At 35.9% G+C, this 7,996-nt stretch overlaps 1 protein-coding gene and 1 pseudogene across 2 annotated transcripts in view; both read left to right on the top strand.

The window, feature by feature from the left end:
- Positions 1-7,996, top strand: part of AHCYL2 (adenosylhomocysteinase like 2) — a 139,418-nt gene that overhangs the window by 53,018 nt on the left and 78,404 nt on the right. The gene's annotated exons all lie outside the window — the stretch shown is intronic.
- On the top strand, positions 2,560-2,678 carry LOC112478715 (annotated as a pseudogene).

Here is a 7,996-nt window from a genome sequence, read left to right as displayed (position 1 = left end):
TTGCTGAAGAATATTTTGGTTTTATCATTAAAGAAAGTTTTTGTCCTAGAAGCCAGGTTATGAAGGATTGGTTTAGTATGTATTAGCCACACACAATATATTGAGCACTATACACGAGGCAGCATGATTCTTGAGGTTCTCAACTAAAACCACATGTCATTGTAGGTTTTAAACATTTTCATTTTGCTTCAATAATTTAGAAACTTTGGCAGATTTCATCATACTATCCCTTTGGAAAAGAATGATGGTAGAAATAAGCCAAAAGTAAACTTAAGAAGAAAATACAGATAAAATCCTATTTAAATGAAAGTTGTTTGTCACAAATGGCATAATATCTGTCTTTGGGTTGAGATTTTCCTAGGTGATGATGGGATGAAGAAGCCTTGGGCCGATAACATATTTGTTCTTCAGGACATTTTAAATGCCAGATAATGGTGCCATTGCCTTCATTGCTGGCCAGATCTCTGAGTTATTTCTCAGTTCAAGACAGGACGAGGAAAACTATGGTGATTTACTTAGAGTTAGCTCTGTTTCCCGAGGCAAATTTGAGTGTTCAAATGAAATAGCTAAAAGAGCCCATAGTGTACTGAGATTAAAAAAAATTTGTCATCTCTTCCCTCATGTCTGGGTTCCATGTCTTCCAACTACTTGTGTAGAGAAGCCATCCATGATACAGCTTTAAACATAATATTGAGTATGAAGAATGTGGAATCACGTCCCATTTAAACAGGTAGCTAGCTAATTCTTTCCTCAGTTAACTAAATTATCTCATGCTTCCTAGGCCAGTGTGGATTCTCTAAGAGGCAGATGTCAAGACAGGCTTAGAGGTACAAGATTTATTGGGAGAAGCACCTGTGAACTATAAAGGGAAGGGAGCCAAGAGTGGGTGGGGGAGCTTTCAGGATGTGATTCAAGTCTAACTAACCTGTGAGGGAAGACAGGGAAGGAAGATTGGGGAGGAAGAGCCCGAGACCACAACACAGTTAAGAAAATGTCAACCAGGCAGATGTGGAGTCCCTGAACAAAAGTTGCCTGTTAGGGTAACCTCGTATAGGGCAGAATTACACACCAGCTATTACTCTCCTAGAAAACCACCCAAGAAAAATGCAAGCGTATATACATATAAAGATTTGTATGTAATACTTTTTTCTTTACTTTTTGAGATGATCATGTAGTTTTTCTATTTTAGTTTATTAATATGGTAAATTATGTCCATTGATTTTTTTTTATATTCCAAATCAATTTCCCATTATTGGATAAACCCAAGTTGGTTGTGATGCATTATTCTTTTTATATATTGTTAGAATTGATTTTCTAAAAATTCGTTAACAGTTTTTTGATCTTTTAGTGAGAAACATTGGTCTATAGTTTTCTTCTCTTACTATGCCTTTGTAGAGATTATGTAGAATTTGTATTATTTCTTCTTTACATGTTTGGTGGAATTTACCAGTTAAGCAATTTGGGCCTGAAATCTTCTGTATGGTTTTTAACCACAAATTCAATTTCTCTAATAGATATAGGGTTACTCAGATTTATTTGTTTCTTCTTGAGTGAGCTGTGTCTTTCAAGGAATTTGTTGAGTTTATTAGAAAAAATTGTTTATAGTATTTTAAATTTTCCTTTTAATATCTGTAGAATTATAATGTTGTCACCTCTCTCATTCTCGATATTGTTAATTTGGATTTTCTCTCTTCTTCTTCATCAGTCTATCAGTTTATCTTTTTAATTCTTCTCAAAGTACCAGCTTTTGGTTTCATTGAGCTTCTCTATTACTTTTCTAGTTTCTTTTTTATTGCTTTCTGCTCTGAACTTTGTTATTCCTTTCTTCTACTTACTTTGGGTTTTATTGGCTCTTCTTTTTCTAGTTCCTTAAAATGAAAACAGGTTTTTCACTTGAGACCTTTCTTTTTTGTAATAGAAATGTTTAGTGTTATAAATTTCTAAGTGCTGCTTTAGCTGCATCCCACAAATTTTGATGTGCTGTTTTCAGTCTGTTTAAAATACATTCTAGTTTCCTTTTTGTTTTTCTTTTATTCATGGGTTATTTAGAAGTGTTATAATTAATTTCCAAATGTTTGGGTGATTTTCCAGACATCTTTCTGTTACTGTCTTTTAGTTTAATTTTATTGTGGTCAGAGAATGTACTTTGTATGATTTGAATTCTTTTAAATTTATTTAGACTTGTATTATGGCCCAGAATATGTTTTATCCTGTTAAATGTTCTACGTGCACTTGAAAAGAATGTATTTTCTGCTCGTTGGGTAGAGTGTTTGATAAATGTCAGTTAGGTCAAGTTGGTTGATAGTATTTTTCAAGTCTTCTATAACCTTTCTAATTGTCTATGGTAAGAGAGGGGCATTGAAATCTCTGCTAGAATTGTGGATTTCTCTATGTCTCATTGCAATTTTTTCAGTGTTTGTCTCATGAAATTTGAAGCTTACTTGTCAGATACAGAACCACGTAGGATTATATCCTCTTGATGAACTGGCCCTTCATGATTAATAAATGACATCCCTTATTCTTGGTAATATTCTTTGCTCTGAAATATACCTTACTTGAGTCTACGGCCATGCCACCCTGAACAAGCCTGATACCGTCTGATCTCAGAAGCTAAGTAGGGTCGGGCCTGGTTAGTATTTGGATGGGAGACCACCTAGGAAGACCAGATGCTGTAGGCATAAAAAAAAAAAAAAAATAATGAAATAAAAAAAGAAATATACTTTACTTGATATTAGCGTAACCATTTCAATTTTAAAAAAGAAACCATATTTTAATTTAAAAAATATGCACACTTTTTGAAAAAGCAACAAAATAGGGAGTATTTTGAAACAATCGTTTGGTTACATTTACTGAGGGAGGGTTGTTCTAGCTTCTGTATTTATTGAAATTAGGTTAAAATACATGGGCTGATAAAAGGAATTTACAACTCTGGAATTTTTTTTTTTTCCACCAAGAATAATTGCCTGAGGATGGGATGCCTTTGTGCAGGGATGCCTTTATTACTTGAATTTGCTGTTTTCAGGAATCATGCACCATTAGGGTGTGAGGCTGAGAGACATCCAGTTGTATACTGGTTGAAATGTTGATAAGTCATAAAAAAGACATAATTTATATAGGGAGAAATGCACTCAATATTTTGTCCTGAGTAAAGTATGCAGAAAATCTGCTTAAACAAATGAATAAGCTAAACAAACAAACAAAAACTCATAGACACAGATGATAGTTTTGTGGTTACCAGAGGGAAAGGGAAGAGGGAAGAGGGATGGTAGAAAGGGTAAAAGGTCAAATATATGGTGACAGAAGGAGATTTGACTTTGGGTGATGATGCAGTATACAGATGACGTATTATAGAATTGTACACTTGAAATTTATATAATTTTATTAACTAATGTCACTCCAATAAATTTAATTTTAAAAAACCTGCTTAAATGGGGCATATAATTTTAAATGACTAGGCCTTTAAACCCTCATAAATTATGATTTATAGGATTCTTAGGTACTAGAAATATTGAATGTCTTATCATCACATCATCAAATTTGAAGTCACCTGAGGATGTGTATGAAAGGTAGTCATTTCAGCTTTATGTTGATTAATAATAGCATAGTTTTTTTTTCTTTTAGTATATTTATATCTTTATTTAAGTCTGTTTCTTGTAGGCAGCCCATAGGTGGGTCTTGCTTTTTACAATCTCACAAACTCTGCCCTTTAATTGGGGTGTTTAGACCATTGATATATATTTTTAACTTTAATATCTTTTTATGTTTCAGTGATAGTTGGCATACAATATTATATTAGTTTCAGGTGTACAACATAGTGATTAGACATTTATATAACTTACGAAGTGATCACCCAGATAAATCTAGTACCGTCTGATACCATACAATATTATTGACTTTATTCCTTATGCTATACTTTACATCCCCATGACTGTTTTGTAACTGCCAGTTTGTACTTATTAATTCCTTCCCCTCTTTCACCTACCCCACCAACTCCCTTCCCCCCTCCCAAAATGTTCTCTGTATATATGAGTTTGTTTCTGTTTTGTTTATTTTGTTCCTTAGATTCCACATGTAAATGAAATCATAATGGCATTTGTATTTTTCTGTCTGACTCACTTCACTCAGCACAGTACCCTCTAGGTCCATCCATGTTGTTGCAGATGGCAAGATTTAATTCTTTTTTTAATGGTTGAGTAATATTCCATTGTATATATGTGCCACCTCTTCTTTATCCATTCATCCATTGATGGACACCCAGGTTGCCTCCATATTTTGGGTATTGTAAATAATACTGCAATGAATATATGGATGCACATGTCCCTTCAAGGTGGTATTTTGGGTTTCTTCGGATAAATACCCAGAAATGGAATTACTGGGTCCTTCTTTGTCTCAGTGTTTTTAAGTATTTTGTCTGGTGTAAATATTGCTACCTCAGATTTCTTTTTTCATTTCCATTTTCATAAAATATCTTTTCCTATCTCTTTACTTTCAGTCGGTATGTGTCTTTTGATCTGAAGCGAGTCTCTTGTAGGCCGCATATGTAAGAGTCTTGTTTTCTTATCCATTCAGCCACCCTATCTTTTGATTGGCGCATTTAATCATTTTTCATTTGAAGTAATTGTTTATATGTAGTTATTGCCATTTTATTATTCATTTTATATATATTTTTTTTCCTTCTTAAGTCTCTCCAATATTTCCTGTAATACTAGGTTGGTGGTGATAAAGTCCTTTAGGCTTTTCTTGTCTGGTAAGCTCTTTATCTGTCCTTCTATTCTAAATGACAGCTTTGCTGGGTAGATTAATCTTGGTTGTAGATCTTTTCTTTTCATCACTTTGAATATTTCATGCCAATTCCTTCTGGCCTGCAAAGTTTCTATTGAGAAATTAGCTGACAGACTTATGGGAGCTCCCTTGTAGGTAACTAACTGCTTTTCTCTTGACGCTTTTAAGATTTTCTCTGTCTTTAACCTTTGGCATTTTAATTATGATGTATCTTGGTATGAACCTCTTTGGGTTCATCTTGTTTGGAACTTACTGAGTTTCCTGGGGTTGTATGTTTATTTCCCTTGCCACTTAGGGAAGTTTTCCATCATTATTTTTTCAAATAGGTCTTCAATTCCTTGATCTTTCTCTTCTCCTGGTACCATTATGATGCAAATGTTGGTATGTTTGATGTTGTCTCAGAGGCCCCTTAAACTATCCTCATTTTTTTTGGATTCTTTTTTCTTGTTGCTGTTATGATTGGGTGTTTTCTGCTACCTTGTCTTCTAAATCACTGATTTGATCCCCTGCATCATCTAATCTGTTGATTCCCTTTTATGTATCCTTCATTTCAGTTACTGTAGTCTTCATTTCTGACTGATTCTTTTTTATGTTTTTATCTCCATTTTTATGTTTTCCATCTCTTTGTTAAAATTTTCACTGAATTCATTTGCTCATCCCCTAAGTTCATTCAGCATCCTTATAACTAGTGTTTTTAATTTTGTGTCTGGTAGATTGCTTGTCTCTGTTTCGTTTAGTTCTTGTTATGGAGCTTTATTCTATTCTTTCATTTAGGACATGTTTTTTTGCCTCCCATTGTGGGACCCAGTGGTGCAGTCTTCCCTGGTGCCCAAGGTGTGTCCCTTCTATGGGTTGTGTGTGCCCTTCTGTTGTAGTTGAGCTTTCGTTGCTGTTTGCATGTCAGTGGAAGGGACTGACCCATGGGCTGATTGGTTATGAGGATTGGCCGGTGAGGGGGCTGATGCTATGGAGCAGGATTCACTTTAGCAAGGCTCTAGTGCCCGCCCAATCTGCCCTTTGGGTGTGTCCTTCTTACATGCAGCCCTGGGTGGTGCTCTGGCTCTGGTCAAAGCCAGCCATTGGGTATGCTAGTCCAAAGGCCTCCTGTGAGGGGCCCAGCCACAGGCCAGGTTCAGCTACAGCCAGTGTACTGCCTGGGGCCACCTGGCAAGAGTCACCAGGCAATCACAGATGGCTGCCACCTGTGCTGGGCTTAGAGGTACCTTGAGAGGCCAAGCCAAGAACCAAGGCTGGTTGCTGCTAGTGCCAGACTTAGGATTGCTCAGCAAGAGGTATGGGACACTGTGAGTCCAGATGCAGCTCATTTGGGTTTTGTAAGCTTTCAAGAGATTTTAACACAGTCTGCAGCATGAGCCAAGACAGGTCATTTGTATGGGAAAAAAAACCATACAAATGGTTTTTTTGGGTGGGCCTGCAGGTTGAGAGGGGCAGGGTCTCAGGGAATTACCTGGGTGGGGCAACCTGTGTTATCCAGGTTGATGGAACTCAGATATGGTAGCTGCCTGCATCTGTATGCCCAGAGTGGGAAGGGCTCAACAAAGGAACGATGTATACTGCCAGCACTTCTGTCTGGGAGAAAGCTGCGCCTCTAGCCCTCGCCCTGAATCCAGACAATTCAGTTCCTCCCCGTATTTCCCCAGCACTCCTCAAGTAACTACCCCGGCGCTGGAGGTCAGAGCAAGTGAGTCCCTGCGTGGGCACTTTAAGAAGAATATTTGCGACTCCCACAGCCTTACTCCCTTAGCCCTCCATCTCGCTCAGCCACAATCTCTGCTGGTTTTCACAGTCAGAAGTTGTGGGGACTTCTCTTCCTAGTACTGGAACCCTGGGCTGGGGAGTCTAGTGTGGGGCTGGGACTTTCACTCCTCCAGGGGACCTCTGCAGCCAAGATATCCCTCCCGATTCTCAACCTTCATGCATGGTTGTTTTGCATCTCTGCCTGTCTTACCAGTCTCAAGGTGCCCTCTTCCCCAGTTGTAGGACTTCTGTTCAGCAATACTTCAGGCATTTCCCAATGATGTGTGTTCCGTAGTTTAGTTGTAATTTTGATGTGGTCATGAGAGGAGGTGAACATAGCATCTACCCACTATGCTATCTCGACTGGAAGTTATTTAATGTGATTATTATTTAATATTTAATGTGATTAATATTTAATGTGATTATTTATATGGTTGGGTGTAAATCTGCCATCTTGCTCTTTGTTTTCTGTTTTTCTCATCCTTTATTTCTCGTCTCCTGTTCTTTTGTATTAAGAATATTTTAATCATTTAGTTTTATCTCTCAACTGGCTTATTAATTATAACTCTTTTCTTTTTTTAGTAGTTGTTTTAGGGTTTATAATTTATATCTTTAACTTATCACAGACTACGTTCATGTGATATTATGGCACTTCACATATAGTATGTCAGTCTTATAATAGTATACTTCTATTTCTCCCCTCCCATCCTTTTATTTCTGTATTTTTATATTTCCATAGTACCTTTTTATTTATTTGCTTTAAATAGACTATAAAATTTTTTCTTATAAACATCTTTATTGCATGTGTTTATTTTTCTTAATTGAAATATAGCTGACATATGACATTATGTAAGTTTAAGGTGTACAACATGTTGATTTGATACATTTACGTATTGTTATATGATTGCTATTATAGTATTAGCTAGGACCTCTATCATGTCACATAGTTGTCATTTCTTTTTTGTAGTGGGAGTAATTGAAATCTAGTCTCTTAGCATATTTATAATATAATATTGTGTATAATCACTATACTATAGATTAGATCTCCAACTCTTATTTACCTACGAATTGCAAGCTTGTACTCTTAAACAACCTTTCTCATATTCCTCAACAGCCTGCCAGTCCCTGGTAACAATCTTCATTTACTTTGTTTTTATGAGTTTGGCTTTTTTAGATGCCATATATAAGTGATATCATACAGTGTTTGTCTTTCTCTGTCTGACTTATCTTACTTAGAATATATATTCTTTTAAACACATTATCCTATAGATTTGGACATGGAAGGGTCTCCAGGATATTCTCATTAAGTTTTTTTAAAAAAGGAAGTCAGAAAACCACTCTTTGTAGTATGATGATGTATGATCATATTTTTATTTAAAAAATAAATAAGTTTTTTTATGAATGTGTCTATTTGTAAATTCATAGGTAAAGATGTAGAAGGATGAATTAATAATGG

The sequence above is a fragment of the Pteropus alecto genome, unplaced genomic scaffold (assembly GCF_000325575.1).
Source record: "Pteropus alecto unplaced genomic scaffold, ASM32557v1 scaffold22, whole genome shotgun sequence".
NCBI classification, from domain to species: Eukaryota; Metazoa; Chordata; class Mammalia; order Chiroptera; family Pteropodidae; genus Pteropus; species Pteropus alecto.
Note: the sequence above shows the minus strand (reverse complement) of the source record. Positions and strands in the feature narration are given on the sequence as shown.